Below are 21549 nucleotides of genomic sequence, written 5' to 3'. Positions count from 1 at the left end.
TATCCTACTATACCTGGATTAGTGCCTTGATCCAGATGGGAAGGTCAAGGTGGAAACTTAAGGAGAAATACACCTGGATTTCTAAGGTAGATCGAGATAGTTTATAAGATTTGCTCACATGATTGGGTCTGGAACACTTGATGTTAATATTGAATATTGCCTTATCCTGCTGCTCAGAGTCCTATTGATAGTAACCTTATTAAATATAGTATGAGACAAATTTAAGAGATTTGGTCCTAATCTCTATGAGTCATTGATCAATGCACCTGACAGAGTGGTGTACTAATAGGAAACTTTTCCAGTAGTCAAAAGAGTGTTGAATCAAGGGGTAAGTATAGTTGGAAGACAATTCTCCATGGGTCCTGCATGTTTACAGTTCAATACAACAAAGATATTGTTTCTCTTTAGGGCAAAGATCAGTCAGGTTTACTGCCCATTGTAAAAGATTCATTATCCCTATGGTTGGAATTCTACTCCTATAATACAACCACTATGTGTGAGCAGGCATTTCACCCTTTTAGCATTGCCCTGTGGGACACCAGCATAAAATGCCGATATTCTGACTACTACCATTGTTGTGAGTAATAAAATTCTTGGTGTCTTATTCAGGGGTGTCATGTCTTCTGCCATCACCCATGGAACTGTAGCAAGCTAACTTGGCACATAGGTAGGGTAAAGTTTCAGACCCTTCTAAGTTCTTGACAGCTGTATGACCAGTGCCTACTAATTATGATTTCAGTTACATTAAGAAGAGTGAATTTTAGCCTATAGATCTTGTAGCGAAAATTTTCCAAGGATACTAGACTTTAAAATAGTTAAGTAAATAAATGAATGTGGTTATCTAGAAGGTTATTCTGTATGTCCTGAGGGGAACTCTGGTTTCCATTAAGAGGATTTATGTTAATAATTTGGAGAAACTTACACAAAATATGGAAAATGCCCAATGACACAAATTGTTCTTTGATGTTTGCAGATAGTTTGAAGTCTATGGATTTTTTATTTGAGAGCCCTTGCTCTAAAAGAACCTACTCCTCTGGAGTAGAGGATGAGTATGCTTCTTCTGGGCCAAGCTTCTGGCATCTCCTAGGAATAATCCAAATAGGTTACAATATCTTCTCACTGAATTCTAGGAAATACAACATACTGATAAGCAGAACACTAGAATGCTTGGAGAAGATCTATTGCTATATAGATGGGTATGTATATATTGGTATATTATAGATACGGAGTCATATGACTCAGATAAATTCCAAGAAATAGAAAATCGTTACCCATTTGGAGTGACTTATATAACCATCCCTCTAGCATGAGTTGTTTAGCGAAACATAGCAAAGAATGGTCAGACAAACCTTAAGGAAATGTCTTCCTATAATTCCTTATTCTTACAACAAAATGGATTGACACTTGTAATGTTAAAGTTCCCTTCAGAAATTGTGAGGTAAAGATGTACTTGGGAAAAAGTATTTAAAATTTTCTTCTTTGCGGGTATTAGAAAAAGGTACTGAGAGCAGGGAAAGGTTATTAGCTTGCTATTAGTCAATCCCTGCTGAGCACAGTAGAACATAAAATAGGAATAAAGAAAGGAAGTCAGCTCTCCAATCCCAGCTGCAGGCTGATGAATCAGTTAGTGATTAATTGTTGCTACTAGTAATTGAAATAATCATATTTCAGAAAGAGGGGGAAAAAAGCATTTGATCTCTAAAATGCTTTTGCCTAAAAATGTAATTGCTGCAATATTATTGGATGTCTTAAAAAGAGACATAAAATTCTTAATGTAAAACTAAAATGACCATGATTCCCAAGATTGACCTAACATCTGGCATTAGGTTTTGAAAACCCTCCTCTGACTGTCAAAACACTAGCCCTCTTATTTTCTTATATACATTTCTTTTAAGTAAAGTTTGCTTTATAGAGAAGACAGCATAATGTAGAATGCAAAACAGTAACAAACTAATACACATTGTCTTAATTCCAGTAAAGCCAGTGAGTTCACATTTACTCCCCCCAAAATGGTGCTTATATTTTTAAAGTAATGTTAATGCCTTAATCAACAGACTTTATCATGTTCCAAATTCTAAATGTGTATGGCCCTATGCCAAGGATCTGGGGAGTCACTGCCTTCAAGTAGTTTACTCCTTAATTGTGAAGATATAGCATGTACTTAAAGTGTTACCAATCAGTATGGTGCAGATGAGTGCTATAGAAAGATTTCATGAAGTTATAAATTTGCATTTGGTGAGTACTTAACAAATTCAGGCCTTCTAGAAAGTTTTTTTTTTTCAAAACTAATCTCCACAATCATCCTGAGATGAAAGTATCATACCTATTTTATTTTATTTTACTTTACTTTATTTTATTAAGTTTATTTACTTATTTTGAGAGAGAGAGAAAGAGAGAGAGAAAGAGAGAAAGCAAGGGAGAGACAAAGAGAGGAAGAGAGAGAGAATCCCAAGCAGGCTCCACACTGTCAGCAAGTCAGAAGTCAGAAGTCTTCCTGAGGAAATGACACTTGAATAGATAAGGAAGTTAGCCAACCAAATGGGTAACAGTGATTGGCCATGAATATCAGAGAAAACTTCATTCCCAAACACTTCATAATATGTTGTAAGCGACATATCCAAAATCAAATTCACCATCCCACCTATATTGGTATCATTATAGAAAGCCCTTCTCACTACCTCTTCTTTTGTCTGTATTACCATTTACCTTTAAAAATCAATTCATGGAGCGCCTAGGTGGGACAGTCGGTTAAACCTCTCATTTAGGCTCAGGTCATGATCTCATGGTCTGTGAGCTCAAGGCCTGCATTAGGCTCTGTGCTGGCAGCTCAGAGCCTGGAGCCTGCTTCAGATTCTGTGTCTTCCTCTCTCTCTTCCCGTCCCCCACTCATTCTCTCTCTCTCTCTCTCTCTCTCTCTCTCTCTCTCTCTCTCTTCTCTCACCTCAAAAATAAATAAACATTATTTTTTTTTAAATCAATTCAGAAGCCATCTTCTCCACAAAGACCTACCTAACCTCTTTCATCTGACCTACCTTTCTCTTCTAGGTCATTACGGTCACATGCATTTTCCTTTTGTAAGAGCAACAAATAAATGATGTGGCTTTTTTTCCCTCTAGCCTAATCCTCACACCGTTAAACTTAAAGCTCGTTTTGACCTCTGTAACCTCATAATATTCATCTTTCGGCGAAATGGCAGTGCTTTCTTGCCTCTAGTTACACTGTGCCCACCATCCTTTCTTTTATCCTTCTATTTAATCTCCCACTGGATCCCAGCTTAAGCACATCACCAAAATTTAGATTAAATCAAGAAAAAAGTTTTTGACCAATGGCCGCCTAATCTGTCACTGAAAAGTAGCAACAACATAAAGCTTTTATCAACCAGAAAATGTACCGTGCTTCCTTTGGGAAGGCAAACAAGACAGCAGACACAGAAGCCTCGCTCAAAGGAGGAAAAAGAAACTGAAGGATTTTAAGAGTAACACCTGTCAAATGGAGCAGTAATGTGTACTGTTTGACAAAATAGGCTGGTGACTGTCAAAATAAATAATAAACCTTCCAGCTCTGACTAATGACTGAACTACACTGGAAGACTTGAGGGAAGCATCCAACAAAATGCAAAATTGAGAGGAAAATTGGAATGGTCGGCACAGCCTCCTAGCAGCTCAATTTGAAATAATTTTGGAAAAACTCAAACCATTCACCAGGTTTCATGGCAGAGGGGGAAGTTCCAACAACTCTTCTGACCGAGCATTCCACTTTCGTTAGGAAATCACATCTCTTCTGATGGAGTGCCAAGAAGTTGCTCTCTGCTTTTTCAATACAGAAACAATCCTGCCGTGACTGTGGCATTCTCTGTGCAGACTTTCAGCTGACTGCCAATAATATCATCAGGAAGAGCAGCCAGAGCTGGACCCCTTTGTACGCAGAGTGGGGGCAAACAGCAGAAAAGGCAGGGATCCAAAGAAAGTCCATTTTAATACCTTTTCACTTGCATTGCTTCCCACTCAAAGCACCTATTTTCCTTTTCCCAGAGCTCCTTAGAGGGGTCATCTTATTTTCCCTTTCCAGCAAGCAAGATTTTCTAACATGATTATGAAGAAAACTGCCCGAGTGCCTGCTCATAATGTTCTGACCCTTACCAGGGGCAGTTTCATTTCAACTAATTGTTTCTTTAGAGACCCCAGAAAGCCTTGATAAGTTCCTGCTCTAAAATTCAATAATAAATCACAAGTGGAAGAATATATCGTTAGTGGAGGAATTTTAAGCATCTCAAAAACATAGTTCTGCAAAAGCTGTCTTGCTTCAGAAATTATCCACTTATGTGTCAAGTTCTAAGTGGCAGAGGTGAGGACTGGTTTGTCCCTCTGCATGACTCCTTTAATTGTGCTTTTGTTCTCAGGAGAAGCTATTCTTTGGGCTCCCTAAGTCAAGGTGTTAGAGAAAAGAGAAAAAACACTAAACAGAATATCTGTTTCTAAGGAGGGGCCCGTCTAGATATCATTTAGCCTACAGTAACATGGCTTGCTTTCTCACTTTATTTTATTTATTTATGTTCTTTCATTATTTATTTCTCCTTCATCTGTTTGATGCATTATATTGTCTTGACTCTGTTCCAAATATGTTTTTCACAAGGATTTGATTCTGTCATAAGTAAACAATTTTGAGACGCAAAATAAGCAAAATATCAAACCAAAAAACATACATTTAATATTTGTTCATTTTAACCAAACATAACTGCAAAAACTTGTAATTACAAAAAAACATCGTAACCCTTTTGTTTGTTGGTTGGTTTTAAGCATGTCTTGGAGAGTTATTCTAGTCTAAAACTGCATTTCTACATAATTTTGATTGCAATATTGATTAAAGCAAAAAAATCAGGACATATTCAGATTGCATAATGGATATCTGAACTCAGGACCATTCCAGATATATGGGTAGCAAGTAGCTGTCTACATGTGTCATAACTGACATAAAAAGTTGGTTCCTTCAAACATCCATGACTCATAAATGGACAGGAATTAGGATGCCCTTGCTTCCTACCCAGTGATTTCAACATTCTAGGATAATTTGATTCACCAGCACATTTGGTTGATCCACCCTACTCTGATAGAGGATGATCCAACCCAGTCACCATCATGTCCAATGTATCCTGTACTTCTTGTAGCAATTATCCTGCTTGGCAGGACACTCTTCTCTAAAGCCTTCTCTGCTCATTATTCTTGCTGCCTCTGCAGGGTCAGTAATGTGTCTGCCAGTAAAGTGTTGTCTCCTTCCATTTCCTATTCCCATAACCACAAGGAGTAGAAGCAGTTCCCCGGTTGAGGAAAGAGCATTTGTCCATTAATAACCACACTAGTCTAGCAGCCAAATCCCTTGTTGATGCTCTGGTCATTTTTAACGTGGACTACTATAACCACATTCTGTGCTGTCTCCAAGGCTTTATTCTTCATTCCAGTTTAAAATGATCTGCATTCTGCAGATCGAATCATTTTCTAGATGGATTTAACTTATCCCCATGGGAAGGAAGAGCCTGGGCTTGGCAACGTTGCATATAGGGTGCATGGTGTGGAATGGGGAGACATGTGTCTAACAGAGGCATTTAAATACACAGTATGATGAAGGAGACCCAACTTCATACTTTGTTGTTTTAGGTTGGGGGGGGGTGGTGGGTATTTCAAGGTTTTTTTTTTTTTTTGCTTTTTGTTTTTTGCATTCCAGGAATCAGGAAATTGCAAATCTTATTACAAATTTATGGACTACATTTGACAAATTGTAGAAATTTGCTCTGCTTGTGTCTCACTTTATTATAAAGTATTGAAAAATATTTTGTGTAACTTTTGCAGGCTGAAAATGTCACCAAGGAGTACTGCCATGCCATTGTTTATGAACTTCTACTTTGAGGAAGCCAAATCAACAGAGAGAATTTTTAAGTTCCCTGAGCAATAGGTATATTGTCCAACATAATCTTCAGATAAGAGTAAAACTAAGGAATGTAAGATAATTATAGTGAAAGAATAACTGTTTGCTACCCTTGGAAACTCTGTTTAATTTCCTAGTATCCTAGACATTTTGAGGGCTTAGGTTTAGGAATTACTGAAGCCCTATAGGAAAGAGTTAATTCATTACCAAAAGGTGAGCCATTTCCTGTCTGCTCAATTGTAGAATCAGACTAAGTACTATTTTATCAAAGGAATATTGGCTGTCACCCAGCGTTAATCATTTTCAGAACAATTATGATATACTTTAGACATAAGGCTGATGGATCTCTATTTCCAGATTCCATTTTGGCAACTTTGAGCCTTACCTCATATGTAAGATTATTGCTGAAAACAGTGCTTCTCCAAATTGTCCTCCTTCATTCATTTTGTCTATCTTAAAAAAAAAATACAATTAATTACATTTCAGCTAGCAAGCCTATGTGACTGCCAATGCTAACTCAAACATTGTTTGCGTATAATCCTACACAGATGTGGAGCCAATAGGGAGCTGGATGACTGTGTGCTTTTACACATCTTTTAGTTAAATTAAAAATCCAAAAGCTAAATCTTGTGTTCTGGGACAGGATGTGAATTTGACATTTCCTGGAGGTTATTAGAACCATAAACCAATGACTAGACTATATTCATCCATTTAAGTGGTTTGTGACCGAGAAAGACTAAATATTTACAAGGTCTTTCATCCTTGGACCCAATATAATGATTTCATCATTTTAATAGCTCTTTGCTCAAATGTGGTGGCATCCCACTTAAATTTTAGAGACATGCATTTCAAATAGTTTTGGTCTCATTAACCATTTGAGTAAGGCCCAAGAGTGACAAAATACACAGCAAGAGTTCAAGGCGTTGAAATCATGATTTTATTTTTGATTTATGTCTTCCCTCCTGATTCTTGCACTATTTACCAAACTTTCCTCAAAATGTTCAGATAAGAGGAGATATTTGTACACACACATTTGGTCAGAAGAAAATCACTAACCGATCTCAGGCATCGGCTTATAAATGCAGGGCTGTGCACACAAATGGGATCGGGCTCCCGAATGTGAATGAGCCAGGACAAAACCATCACAGCCACTATAGAAGCAATTGAAGCAATGTGCCCCACTGACAGCTGCCTGAGTGACTTTGGCGTGTATAGGAAAACACAGGATTATCCCACAAAACCCATCATCTAGTCATTTGCCTTTCCTTTTAAGAGTTATAAAAATGCCTGAATGTTCTTTCTCTCAATATTTCCCTATCTATGTTCCTAAATCTTGCTGTTTTCTGGAAAGAAAAATGAGTCGGTTTTATTGGCTAATAATTATTTCCCCTCTTTCCTCTCATATATGCTGAAAACTTAATCTGGTTTATTTTCAACATAGAAATGTAGGAACAACATTAACTGGTTCCTTTTGCATTTGCCTCTATTAATCACAGGTTTTCCCTTATATTAATACTCATTCTTTGGCATGAAAGAAAAATAAAACATACCAACTGACATAGACATTATCAAAATAAATTTATGGTTACCTCCCCTAAAGTGCACAAAGGATATGATCTATTAGAACTTTTGTACTAAGACTTTTGGAATGCTCTGTTCATAGTAGTTGACCTCAACAATTATTTCATAAATCATTAACCTAAAGCACCTATCAAGAATGTTTTATAATACCTTGGTTGGATCATCTGTCAAGCAGTAGTTTTATGTCATGATGAGGTTAGAGTCAAAATGAAAGAAGTAAGGGATAAGAGGGTTTTTTTTTTTGTTGTTTATAATATGCTGATTTTTAATGAATGTTCAAAGAAAGTCATATACATGCAAAAGGGTAGTTTTTCTTTTTACCGCATAGCAGAGGGAAACACATACACGCTCACATGTGATTAAATGTAATGTTTATAAAACAAATGCCATAATATGCTGGAAAGATATTAAGCTGTAAGTAAAACAAAACAAAGCAAATATTTAAAACAAAGCAAAAGCTCTCAGTGATGTGTTGGCTTTAATACTCAATTTCCTTATCTGTTATATGGGAACAACATCTGCTGTGTAATACTTTACAAACTTATGGAAAGTATAAAATGAAACGATGTGCTTGAAATAACTATAAAAATAAAAATCAACACGTAAGAAAATGATATTAATTCACCGATAGTGTTGGCAAGTGAGGATGCATGAACAAGACCGTGTCTGCCTTCTAAGAGCTCTCCTGCATTGGAAGAATCAGACCCATAAAATGTAATGGGTAAAACAGTAGGGAGTGCTGAGCTGACTCGGAACACACCAGAAATCTATGTAAAAGAGATGACATTTAGACTTGATATTGGAGGTAAATAAAGGGCTCTTCAAGTGGAGAAGAACGACAACAATATTTCGAGCCGAGGGAACAATATATATACATACAGATAGGCGGGAAAACTCACAATGCGTTCATCAAGCTCATGGCTGAGATGGGGGAACAGGAAGGCAGTGAGGGAACAGTTCTTGAAGAAAAAACTGATACATCAGAGTCATTTACGTGTTAATTTCATGAGTCAAGCATTCATTGCCTAACTGATGGAAAGCTCTTGGATTTTTTTAAGTGAAAAATGTATAATATGATGCATATTTTTGAAAAAAATTAATCTCAAATTAATAGGCCACATGGACCTATTATGGAAAGAATTGGTAGACAGACTAGAGAGAAAAAAATGGCTAGGCAGTTATTCAGAAAGAAAAGATAAACAGGGGTGCATGGGTGGCTCAGTTGGTTGAATGACTGATTCTTAATTATGACTTAGGTCATGATCCCAGGGTCGTGGGATTGAGCCCTGTGTCAGACTCTGCACTGAACGTGGAGCCTGCTTGAGATTCTCTCTCTCTCTCTCTCTCTCTCTCTCTCTCTCTCTCTCTTTCTCTCCCCCTCTCTCTCTCCCTCTCCTTCTGCCTTTCCTTCCTGCTCTCATAGGCACTCTCTTTCTCTAAAATAAAAACATTTAAAAAAAGAAAAAAAAAAGAAAACATTAGCAATCTATGTTAATTTGGTTTGTTTTGCAAAAGATGAAGGAGAGATAAGTTGAGCAATAGAAATGTGGTAGAATTAGTAAGATCCGGGAACCACCTAGCGGTGGGTAGTAAAGGAGAGGTAGTGATATATTGGTGTATTAGGGATATCTGATATGTGAAATGGGTGTAATTCTCTAAGCACTTACTTAAAACTCTACCAGTATGAAAGGTGTCCACTGCTCTAGTGTAGTTCTCCATGATGTTTGCCAATAAGTGGCTTATTCCCTATTTGACCCCTCTTCCCCCCAGCACACAAGACATTTAAAAAATATGTAGAGCAGATGTAGCTGGCAATCCCTTCCCTTCAGTAATATCTGAGATGAGATATGGAAGATTTAGGGAAAATCCCACTGTGCCTACCCCTTCTTATCCTGAACAGCACTCAGTTAAATCCTGGGATTTCGGCAGGGGTCTTTCCTACATGATTGGTGGAGTGGTTGTGAATCACCATGACATGCATCACCCGAGGGTGTCCTTTTTCACCCAGTTCACTGATATACTTTGCTCAAGGGTGCAAATGTTCTTGATAGAAACTTACTTAACTCATCTCTTTCCCCGTGTTTGATGCATGGCCTTAAAATGCCTGTATCATTGCTGTCTGGACATCTTACACTCTAACCTCCAATGAGGCAGGAATTGAGCCTAATTAATTCCCATCTATAACATTCATCCCTGCCTCCTAAAAATATGGACATTTAATAAATGTTTTGGTGATAATGGAATAATTTATCTCTTCTAGGGTGCATCCCTTTCAACTGAAGCAAGAACAGCATACATTGTACTGGTTTAGGGAGGATAAATGTAATTCCATGACAATTAAAAATGATAGGAGGAGTAAAAACCCATCCATCTGCCTAATGACTAAACTTCAGTGGTGAAGAATTGATAATTCTAGTAGAATTTGTTAGTGGAAGAGTCTTTTATTTTAATACATTTTAGAAACTCAGGGGAGTATGACTACCCCTGCTAATACAGTTGTGTCAAGCCATTTATTTATTTATTTTTTAATGTTTATTTATTTTTGAGACAGAGAGAGACAGAGCATGAATGGGGGAGGGGCAGAGAGAGACGGAGACACAGAATCAGAAGCAGGTTCCAGATTCTGAGCCATCAGCCCAGAGCCCGACACGGGGCTCGAACTCACGGACCGTGAGATCGTGACCTGAGCTGAAGTCGGACGCTTAACCGACTGAGCCACCCAGGCGCCCCATGTCAAGCCATTTAAAGCAACCTCACTGAACTCAAGAAAAGGACAGGAACTGTGTTTTCACTTTATCACAAAAGAAATTGAGGCATGCAGGTGGCTCAGTCGGTTGAGCATCCAACTCTTGATTTCGGCTCAGGTCATGATCCCATGGTTGTGGAATCAAGCCCCGTGTCAGCGGGGAGCTTGCTTACAATTCTCTCTCTCTCTCTCCCTCTCCCCCACTTGCAGGCTCTCTCTCAAACAAATGAGAAAGAAAGAAGTTCAAACTTTGTTCATATTGTTTCCAATATTGTACACAAACACAGACTCGAAGCCACACATATACATACGTATGCCTCTATATGTGGAATGTGTGTGTATATAGTCATGGAGAGCGTATATATGACTTAATATAGGATATATATGAATATCTCTTCCTTGAAAAATAATTATTTTTCTTAATGGTTTACTATTTGAAAAGATTTTTATATTCTATTTTCCAAATTAAAAGCTACTTGTCAACTGAAATAGATATACAGATCAATTAAAATAAACTTTTATTGATACAAACTTAAGAACTACGTCATTTTTATTGTTGTAGTAATTTTTGTATGGGTGTGTTTGTTTTTTATACCTACACAAATTGAACCATGCAGTTCCTAGAAAACTCTTTCTGGAAACTTGGTCGATTGGTTAAGGTTTTGTTTGATAGTCACATAATCAGCGCTACAAGCTTGGAATAAAAAGAAAAAAATCTAAAAGCAAAGCAAAAGGCAATTTCTCATTCTTACTAAAACACATTTCACAAATCTGTTCTATTTAGGTTAACATGTCTTGTAAAACAACAGGAAAATTAAAGTGCAGTGTAACTCTATGGCCTAGTCTACTGACTAATTTTTTCTTGTTCAGTTCCCAGAGTGGAGGAAATTGTATTGGTTATTTCAACAACTTAGAAAAACCATTACCTGCATATTTTCAAATCAAGCCTATTAAAGCACATTATTTCAAGTCAAGTCTATTAAAGCTACTATTGTGATCGTACCATATTTGTCATCAACATATAATACAAATTCAATTTTATTCTTTTGCTCCAGCAGTTGTTGTGGTAGCTAGCGAGCTCTAAAAAGAAACAATATAATCAATTCACTAGTTTTTAGTATACATCAGAAATAGAATATTTAAAATTTCATTTATAGAATTTTAAATCATGGAGTTGATTTCATAGATAGTACTCAAATACGTAAGGGACACATTCTTATTTTAGAAAATGTAGTTCTCATTTTATCATTTATATTTATGTCCCAGTAAACTTGCTTTTTCCTTTGATTTAATTTTATCCACTGAAAAATTGCCTCTGATGTGTTTTGCATTTCTCCCCTTTCTCCAGATCTGTCCTTACATGTTTCACAACCAGCAGATTTACTCTGGTGCTGTTAGCAATTTCTGCCACAAGAAAAAGTTATGGGTTTTTTTTCCTGTGGCTCCCTTGCAAAGGTTTAAGAGAAACTGAGCTATATTTCAGTTCAAACAGACATTTCTGTCTGGTTAAGTTACTTAGTTATTTCTTTTAAAATTTAATTTTGTGGCTCAAAATAAATAACCATTGTTAGTTTATATTGGCATTTTGAGGCAAAGTTTCCTATTCCTTATAGTATTTTACTTGAGTTAACATTTTTTATTTATATACTTGATTTTTAAAGGTTTTCGGAATTTATAATTAGATTTATTATGTTGTCAAATAAAATAACTTCAAAAGTGTGTGTATCTAGTTTTATATTGCTAATCAATAGAAAAATAGCATTAGAAACCTAAAGTTTAATTTTCCCCCCGGGGGTCCTCTTTGGATCTACAGGCTGACACTGTGCCCCCTCTGACAGGTAATTTGAATTACTTGGACGTTACTTTTCCTATCTGTGAAGGTAGGCTCGAAAGACTTGCACTTTAATGCCTTAAAACTCATGCTTATTAGGAAAAAGATATTGACTCCCTACTATGTTTCAACATTGGCAATACAAATGTTACCCAAACAAAATTAATAATAAGAAGAAGAACTTACGAGCACTTTCTGGGTGACAGACATTGTGATAAGAGGCACGTGTCAGTAAGGATACATAGGCTACGCCGTAGCAAAAACAATTCTCAAATCATGGGCCGATGTCCAGTGTGGGTCCCCTAAGCTAATGAAGGCCCCTTCTCAATAAATATTTCCATAATAATTCCAGGAGGGGAAAGAAGTTACAGCAAATTTTAATTGGCTTGTCTTAAAGCTTCTGCATGAGACTCCCTTCTGTCCACCTTTCATGAGCCAAAGCAATTCACAAGGTCATGCCTAACTCCAGAGACAATAGAATGCGTAATCATACCAATGCCTCAAGGAGAAGAAACAGAACATAAGGACTTGAGGGTCTTCTTCAATTCACAAATCAGCTTCCCTAACAAACACCAGGACCATCTGCCAGTTCTATCAAGCTCTACTCCCTTATCTTCCTTTATTTTTTTGGATGACTTGTAAATGTATGAAATTGTATTGTTTGCTTGTTTTGAAGATCTTGACATGGCTAGATATGGATATATCTATAGCTAGAAGGTGCTGTCTATCAGGGCAAGGACATTGTCCACTTTCCTTTCTTTTCCTCTTCTTTCCTTTCCTTTTTCTTTTTCTTTTCTCTTAACTCTATCACCAATACCTACCTTGGCACCTAACACATAACAAATACATCAATGATAAATACATGGATAAATAAATTGTCTCCACTTTACAAATAAGGAAACTGACTCTTAGCAGTTACATTAACTTAAGAAGACATAGGTATAAAGTAGCAGAGCTGGAATTCAGAGCCCAGGTGTTTAAGCACTCAGTTGTATAGCTACTATGCTTGATAATGACATAGGCTAGTAGGAAACACACATGTAATTGTGAGGTAGCATGACAAATAACAAATATGTATAAGAGAAACATATATGAATTACTATGGAATTATAGAGGGAGTAAAATCTATCACATGTAGCATTTTGAAGGTGATGAAAAATAGTAGAAAGCGGGGCGCCTGGGTGGCTCAGTCGGTTGAGCGTCCAACTTCAGCTCAGGTCATGATCTCGCAGTCCGTGAGTTTGAGCCCGGAGTCAGGCTCTGGGCTGATGGCTCAGAGCCTGGAGCCTCCTTCCGATTCTATGTCTCCCTCTCTCTCTGCCCCTCCCCCATTCATGCTCTGTCTCTCTCTGTCCCCAAAATAAATAAACATTAAAAAAAAATTTAAGGCTCTGGGCTGATGGCTCAGAGCCTGGAGCCTGTTTCCGATTCTGTGTCTCCCTCTCTCTCTGCTCCTCCCCCGTTCATGCTCTGTCTCTCTCTGTCCCAAAAATAAATAAAACGTTGAAAAAAAAAATTAAAAAAAAAAAAGGGGCGCCTGGGTGGCGCAGTCGGTTAAGCGTCCGACTTCAGCCAGGTCGCGATCTCGCGATCCGTGAGTTCGAGCCCCGCGTCGGGCTCTGGGCTGATGGCTCAGAGCCTGGAGCCTGTTTCCGATTCTGTGTCTCCCTCTCTCTCTGCTCCTCCCCCGTTCATGCTCTGTCTCTCTCTGTCCCAAAAATAAATAAAACGTTGAAAAAAAAAAATTTAAAAAAAAAAATTTAAAAAAAAATAGTAGAAAGGAAGATTTTATGGAGGAATACTATGCTGGATTTTGACTGAGATCTTGGAGATGTGTTTACTATTTTATGTAAAATTACTCCTTTGACTTTCTGCTATAATGCAGGCATGTGTTAGCCACTAAGGATATAAAAGTACCCAAGGCAGAAAAAGCCTTTGCCCTTCTAGTGCCTCTAATCTCACGAGATATGTGCCAATCACACACAGACTGACAAAAATCATCCTTCAGTGAGGGACTAGCAGTCTTAGCTACAGCTTTTGGAAGAATAGGTGTGGGTAAGAAAGAGGAGTTTTCACCGGAGTGAAATGAGCAGATTGACAGGATCACAACCTGCAGAAAGGTCTTTGAGGGCCATGTACACCAGAGGCTGCCCTAGCACGTGACCGTGGAGCCAGATGACACAGGGTCTGAGTCTCTTCTTCCCTCTTTACTAAAGCATCCCCCACTGATAGTCTTCCACATTGCTTTTCTGGCAGAGTCAGAGGAAAAAAAAAAAAAAAAAAGCTTGTCATAAGACAGACTTATGGCAAGAATCCAGAAAGAAACTACTTAAACTATCAGTCTTCTGCACTTAAAAGGCTATGAAATTTGACTCCTCCTAAATAAATGGGGAAAATATCATCTTATCAACAACATACATTGATTACCTACTGAGTTCAGGGCATGTTGGCTGAATTTTGGTTAAGGGACAGTGGATGATATGGGAATGGTAGATAATGATACATTTTAGACATTCTCAGCCCAAAATAAGCAGTAAAGGCTCTAAGTCTGTTGACACTCAGAAGAAGGAGAGACATCTATGGGATACAGTGGATAGTGGGATGAGGCCAAAACAGCGGCACTTTCCAGGCAAGTGGGAGAAAGAGTTACCAAAGTGAGGAAGTATATCATTGAGGATTATGCTTGGCTGCCTATAATAGAAAACCCCAAAGTAACAGTATCTTTAAAAGAGATAGGTTTTATTTATCTCTTACTAAAAAGCCCATAAATGCATAGTACAGTATGACCTGATATTTTCCCAGGATCCTCTTTTCATTCTGTCATTGATTCTGAGGGGACAAAAAAATGATTGCATACTCAAAGGAATAATGGCTGAGAGTTAAATAAAGGAACTATTTACAGAGGTGTGAAATAGGTTAGGAGCAACAAAAGAGAATGTTGAAGGTCCCAAGGACTAGCAAGGGATTTGGGCGGGGGTGTGGGGGACAACACTATTCTCAGACTGTTTCAAGGAGTTTTAGTTGTGGCCATTAGGGAAAGGAGGTGTTGATCTATAGAGGAAACACTACCGTGAAACCTCAGCTCAGCAGAGAGGAGGCAAAGGAAATAAAGTAGTAATCAATTTCCCATTGCCCTCCATTTCATTACTTCTCACTGGCCAAACACAACTAGAAGCTGCAGGTGCAAGGGGGCCCAGGATATACTTCTCAGAGCACACAGCAGGGTAAAAAGAGTAAAGAACTGAACTGGAAGAAGAAACAGAAAAATCAGCACAATTCATCCCTCCGTGTTGTACCCCTTAGAATCTGTTCTTGTCTGCTTTTCCATTTTGGGCAACTTGCATCATAAACTCACTTGGTGTCCCATGATTAGGCAATTGGGATTTATTTATTTTTTTTTTTTTTTAATTTTTTTTTTTTTCAACGTTTATTTATTTTTGGGACAGAAAGAGACAGAGCATGAACGGGGGAGGGGCAGAGAGAGGGAGACACAGAATTGGAAACAGGCTCCAGGCTCTGAGCCATCAGCCCAGAGCCTGACGCGGGGCTCGAACTCACGGACCGCAAGATCGTGACCTGGCTGAAGTCGGACGCTTAACCGACTGCGCCACCCAGGCGCCCCAATTGGGATTTATTTACCAAAACCCAGGTGTACACCAGGAACTACTTTTCAAATGGAGAATAATCACTGGCAGAATAGGGCATGGATCTAATGTAAAACCCAAGTGGTCTCCATTGTTATTCTCATGTTCAGATGTGGCAGAGATCTCATAAAATATCTCTGTATACCACAGTCCCCTTCATCATTGTGCCTGCTGGGTTATAAGGTCCATATGTCAGGATGATTGCACTATAGCCTAGGCCTGCTGTGTAGCCTTCTCTTGCTTTGGGCCTTATTCAAAACTGCAGCCTTATACGCTACCTGGTAACTATATTAAAATAACATGCCTGGGACACCTGGGTGGCTCAGTCAGTTAAGTGTTCGAATTCAGTGCAGGTCATGTTCTCGCTGTCCGTAAGTTCCAGCCCCACATTGGGCTCTGTGCTGACAGCTCAAAGTCTGGAGCCTGCTTTGAATTCTGTGTCTCCCTCTATCTCTACCCCTTCCCCGCTCATGCTCTGTCTCTCTCTCACTTTCAAAAATAAACAAACATTAAAAAATAACATGCCCAGATATTTTATATATTTGCACCAAATTTTACAGAAGTAAATTAAGCATTTCTGCCTTTTTTCTCTTTGGAGGGTAGTAACAAGTGCAGCACCTTGTCTTTTACTTTAGGAAAGTATCCCCAGACATGACTTCCTGACATGGACTTGGCAGGCCTTCATGTATCTCACTAAAGCAACTATAGTGCTTGTAACTTCCTTCTGACCAGCTTCAGTTAGCATAAGGCAATGAATCAGTGTGTAGGCTATGGAATGCCACAAGTAAACAACAAAGTTTCCTCCATGTGAGATTAAGACAGAAAGCAAAAGATTTGTCATAGAATAAAAACAAAAAAAGGTAAATAGTGCTGCTGTCCCCGATACAGGAATGCACACTGTCTCTGATCATGTTAAGTAGCTGGCAGATAAGACAATGTTTTTAGGGTAATAACATAGCATACCACGGTCAACGTTACTTTTCATTTGCTCCAGTGAACATATATCCAGAACATCTGATTAAGGTTGTTATAATCAACAGTCATTCTCCATGATACTTCTAATTTTTGCAGTAGTCAAGCAGGAAAGTCAAATGGGTATAAAATAGAAACATTTACTCTGTTATCTCTTAAGTTCTTAATGGTGTCGGCAGTATCCACCAAGAATGTGGTATTGCTTTTGATTGAGTATCGCATCTCGGGGGGGAGGATCCCATAAGAGGAAGTTGTATAGAACATTTCTATAATAATTAGCCACTGCTATAGAATTCCTTGGCTAATTAGAGTAATTGTGCCCACTATATCTCTGGTTACCTGCCAACACTTGACCTCTGCCACTCTGGGATCCCTAATTCCACTGCAGCAGACCTCACTGTCTGCTCTAGCCTCATTCCATCGTATAGAGAACCAGTTAGTGTATGTTTGCTTCAAATAGTTCAGGACTAGGGAGTTAACAGGAGAAACAATCCCAGAGAATTTGGGGTAACATTGACTTTGCCAAGACTTTGTCTTTCACCTAATCTCCACTAGTCCCTGTTCCGTTCAGAGCCAGTATCTAATAATCACCTATGGTCTGGTTATTTGCTTTTTTTCAGTCACATTATTAAGGGATTAAGCCTCCAGAGAGGACTTGGAGGGAGACTCACAGTAAAGAGTTGAGGCCCTTTCCAAGAGTCTTTCCTCAAAAAGGGCTGGCCTTCCTGCCAATTAAGTCATTCTGGTCCATGAGATCATTTAGGTTTAGGATTGAGTAAGAGGCCATGAACCCCACTACACTACTTCAAGTCTTGTTTTTGCTCAGCAGACCTGGAATTTTTCCGCTTACCTAAGTCAAACAGCAATTAGGAGGCCGCTCAGCTACTTCATTCCCAGAGCCCTGGGAATAATTAGCCACTGCTCTAGACCTCTGTGGCTAATTATGGTAATTGTGCCCACTCTATCTCTAAAGGTTACGTGCGAACACCTGACCTCTACCACTCTGGGGTCCCATCTTTTCCACCAGGGAGCCTAATTCCATTGCAGCAGAGCTCACTGTCTTCTCTAGCCTACAGAGTACAACCCCGTTTCATGAATTCCAGTGATCCCCTCAGCGACGTATTCCTTAATGCCTTAGTGAAGAGAATTTCCTGCCAGACGACAACTGTCTGGGTATAATAGCAGTCTTCTCCTGGAGGAGGCCCCAATTTATCTCTCTGTGCTATGCTTGGACTTCATTCTCATTTGGGACATGGAGACAATGAGGGACATTGGGAGTGCATACCAAAGAGAATCAATGCCTCCTTATGAAGTATCTGCCCCAGGTAACATCATTTGAAGTTTTGTTTCGTTTGGTTTTGTTTTGTTTGTTGTGGCTTTAATTCTTAATGTGGGAGAAGACTGGTTCTCTTAGACAGGAATAAGTAGTTGGGAGAGGCAGAATGGTAGGAGGGGTTACTCCATTAGAAAGGTATGTTCAGACAGGGGTACATCAGTGGCTCGGTTGATTAAGCATCCAACTCTTGATGTCACCTCAGGTCTTGGTCTCAGGGTCGTGAGTTCAAGCCCTGCACTGGCTGGGAAGCCGACTTTTAAAAAAAGGAAGAATATTTGGACAGATTCGAGGATTCAAATTCTCAGCCTTATCTGTGTCTGTTTGACCCGAAGGCATATCTGTGGGACCTGTTTTTTTCTAACCACCCCTCTTGACTTACCATAAGAGACCTGGTGGGAATGTGCACTGGAGTTTTGCAAGTCTGCAACTTTCACCATCAGGCTTTATCCCTGTTCACATAGTGTCTAAATACTGATTAGAGTTTTTTTTTTTTTTTTTAATTTTTTTTTTCAACGTTTATTTATTTTTGGGACAGAGAGAGACAGAGCATGAATGGGGGAGGGGCAGAGAGAGAGGAAGACACAGAATCGGAAACAGGCTCCAGGCTCTGAGCCATCAGCCCAGAGCCTGACGCGGGGCTCGAACTCACGGACCGCGAGATCGTGACCTGGCTGAAGTCGGACGCTTAACCGACTGCGCCACCCAGGCGCCCCCTGATTAGAGTTTTGAAACATACTGGCCCTCCAGGATGTTAGTGAAAATGAATGTGCTACGGTTTAAGATAGACTTGAGTTCAAATCCTTCTTCTTTTAGAATGGCTAGCTGTCTAACTAGTTACTTAACTATCTGGGCCTCGTTGGTTTTAATGTTAAAATTAGAGCACTGTTTTTTATCCATGGTAAGTGTAAGGAGTAAATGAGAGGACCCATGTAATGTTTCTCGTGAAAGTAGCCCCCTATGAATTTCTGAACTCTCCCCCATTCCATCCTTCCCTTTATTTTCCTTTTTGTCCTTTCTTTTACTTCCTTCAGTGTGACTTCACAGACCGCTACTGCTGCAGTCCCCGACCTACCTCAAGAATTCACAACTTTCTAAATTCCCTGCCTTATAAAAAAAATATAAAAATGTTGGAGACACCATTGTATGTCCTTGTGGTATCACCAAACAGGGAAAACATTATTAGAGAAAGTATTAAGAAAGCATTGTGAACATCTTGGGAAAACAATAAAACTCAAATATTTATGCAAAAATTTGTTACATTAGCTAAGTAAACAAAGTGAAAACAAGTTTTATTTGAGACCATAAATATTGCAGATTTTAATTCTGTTAATTTTAAGGACACTATTTCCAAAATATAAATAGGAATTGGAAATCCCTAAGAATTTCAATAATTGACTTTATGGTCCGTGACCTTTGGCTAATGCTAAATCTGATAGGTGGGTTATTTTTTTAACTTTGTGTTCATATTTCCTCATCAATCATTTGAAAAGAATTAACATTGCAACAGGGGAAAGATCTTTTCTTTTTTTCTTATTCTTATTTACTATACTAACAGCCATTTGTTTGATTTCAGTTTTATTCAGTGATTCCAAATTGGTCAATAAAATGCTAATGATTACCAACATACTATATTTCTCACTTGGAGATCATCATTTAATTCTAACGAATGCCAGTTGGATACTTGTTAAAACAGCAGGAACTAATTCATATATTCAAGTGAAATAAATAAAGTTTGATTGCATATTTGTTCCACTCAGCTTTGATAACTGGCACTGTTAGAGGTTCTTCATATAAATTACCTTGAAAATGCCTGATAACCAGGTCTCACTGACAGAAACTGACATGTCACAAATGTTCTGTGCCTAAATATCATTGGTTTATGTCTACTGTAGATGGACTCTAGACCTTGGAACTCACAATCTGAAATTCTAGGGAAGCTCTGTGAGACCTGACAAGGCCCCATAACAGAGACCTCCAAGAGATTATGCATAACTCAGTCTTTTCCAAAGGGTCTCTCTGTGTATAAGCCTACCCACTCCCAATTCAGAAATTCTCCTAAGATAAAGGATAATCCTAGAATTTCCCAAGGTGATTTGAGGGAAATGTTTAATGTTCACTTTCAAATAGACTCCCATAGGGACTCTACTTTCAAGATTCTTTTGATTTCTTAGAGAAATCTACACTTCCAGAAGTTCATCCTTAAATCTATTTCTAGTCAATCATTTCTCAAGGTTTGCTTTCAGAAAATACGACCACTCTCATTTGCGATAAATTCATGTCGCTAACATCCCAATGTAATTTCCTGTCTGCTCTTTGCATAAGATCAGTCTATGTATTTACCCTACAGGATCTTATTTTTGTAGCTCCATTTTACAATAGCCAAGGAAGTATGGAAAATGGAGTTTACTTGCTTATCTTGATGTTTTGCCAACTATGACATAAGAAACACACGTGAAGGTAATTTTTTTTTAATTTACTTTTTAAAATTTTGTGTGATTTCATTACCAGTAATCAGGATCACAGTAGAGTTGAAAATTTAAGTAAATGTAAATGTAAAATGTCAAGAATCTATTGTTCATAATTGAAGAGAACAGTAAAGAAAGTAAGGATGTCCTATAAATAATTTTAATAAGTTGAATAAGGACATCTAGTGATTCTCTGGCTACTGATTACTTGCTGGCTACACTTGCCAAATACCTCTCTTCATGTGTCCTCCTTCAATATCTCTCATATTCAGAGAGAGCACATTTTTGAAGCAGGTCCTTTAATACAGATTTCACATTTAGCAACCCTTCTTCTTAGAGACTTTGTGTGTTTGTTAGAGATCCAATAGTCTCTAATGTCTGGATGAAAACAAAACAAAAAAAAAATAGAGTAAGTGTACAGAACTTTACACAGGGCTCTTCTTGACAAAATAGAAAGAGGACATGAAGATTTCAATGTTGCCTGAAAAAAAGACTTTAATACTTCTTTATTGTACATATAAATTTTCCATTACTATTAATAGTTTCTGATTAAAATCTTGACTCTATTTTTAAATTCCAAAGTGCCAGTGTCAACAATATTATTACATTCATATTCCTAACGTGCACAATACTGTATCTCAACTGACGTGACTGACCAGATCATACCGATGAGTCTATGCAAATTCCCAGTTGGTGGATGGTTTATATCAGTTGCTAACTAATTAACCATGTCTTTAGTTATTCAGTTATAAAATGGTTGTTTAATATGTATTTGTGTACAGAGTCATTATGACTTGTATTGTTGGCATATTTGAATGCGAGAGCAGTGAACTATCATTAATACAGAATTTTTTTTAATTTAATTTTTTTATTTTAGGGAGAGTGAGAGCACGAGCAGGACAGAAGGGAAGAGGGAGAGAGAGTGAGTCTTGCACTCAGTGTGGAGCCTGATGCAGGGCTTGATCTCACGACCCTGAGATCATGACCTGAGCCGAAATCAAGAGTTGGATGCTCAACCCACTGAGCCACCCAGCTGCTCCAATACAAGTCTTAAC

At 38.3% G+C, this 21549-nt stretch overlaps 1 long non-coding RNA gene across 1 annotated transcript in view; it reads right to left on the bottom strand.

Moving 5' to 3' along the window:
• Nucleotides 1-6254: 6254 nt before the first annotated feature.
• LOC147581091 (uncharacterized) overlaps nt 6255-21549 on the bottom strand; it is a 52106-nt gene continuing 36811 nt past the window's right edge. Inside the window, exon 5 of the long non-coding RNA XR_015250840.1 lies at nt 6255-6372. This is a non-coding gene — a long non-coding RNA (uncharacterized LOC147581091). The remainder of the gene's footprint in view (nt 6373-21549) is intronic.

The sequence above is a fragment of the Puma concolor genome, chromosome B2, assembly GCF_028749965.1.
Source record: "Puma concolor isolate L17-30 chromosome B2, mPumCon1.1.hap2, whole genome shotgun sequence".
Classification (NCBI taxonomy): Eukaryota; Metazoa; Chordata; class Mammalia; order Carnivora; family Felidae; genus Puma; species Puma concolor.
This window is presented reverse-complemented; position numbering and strand designations above follow the sequence as displayed.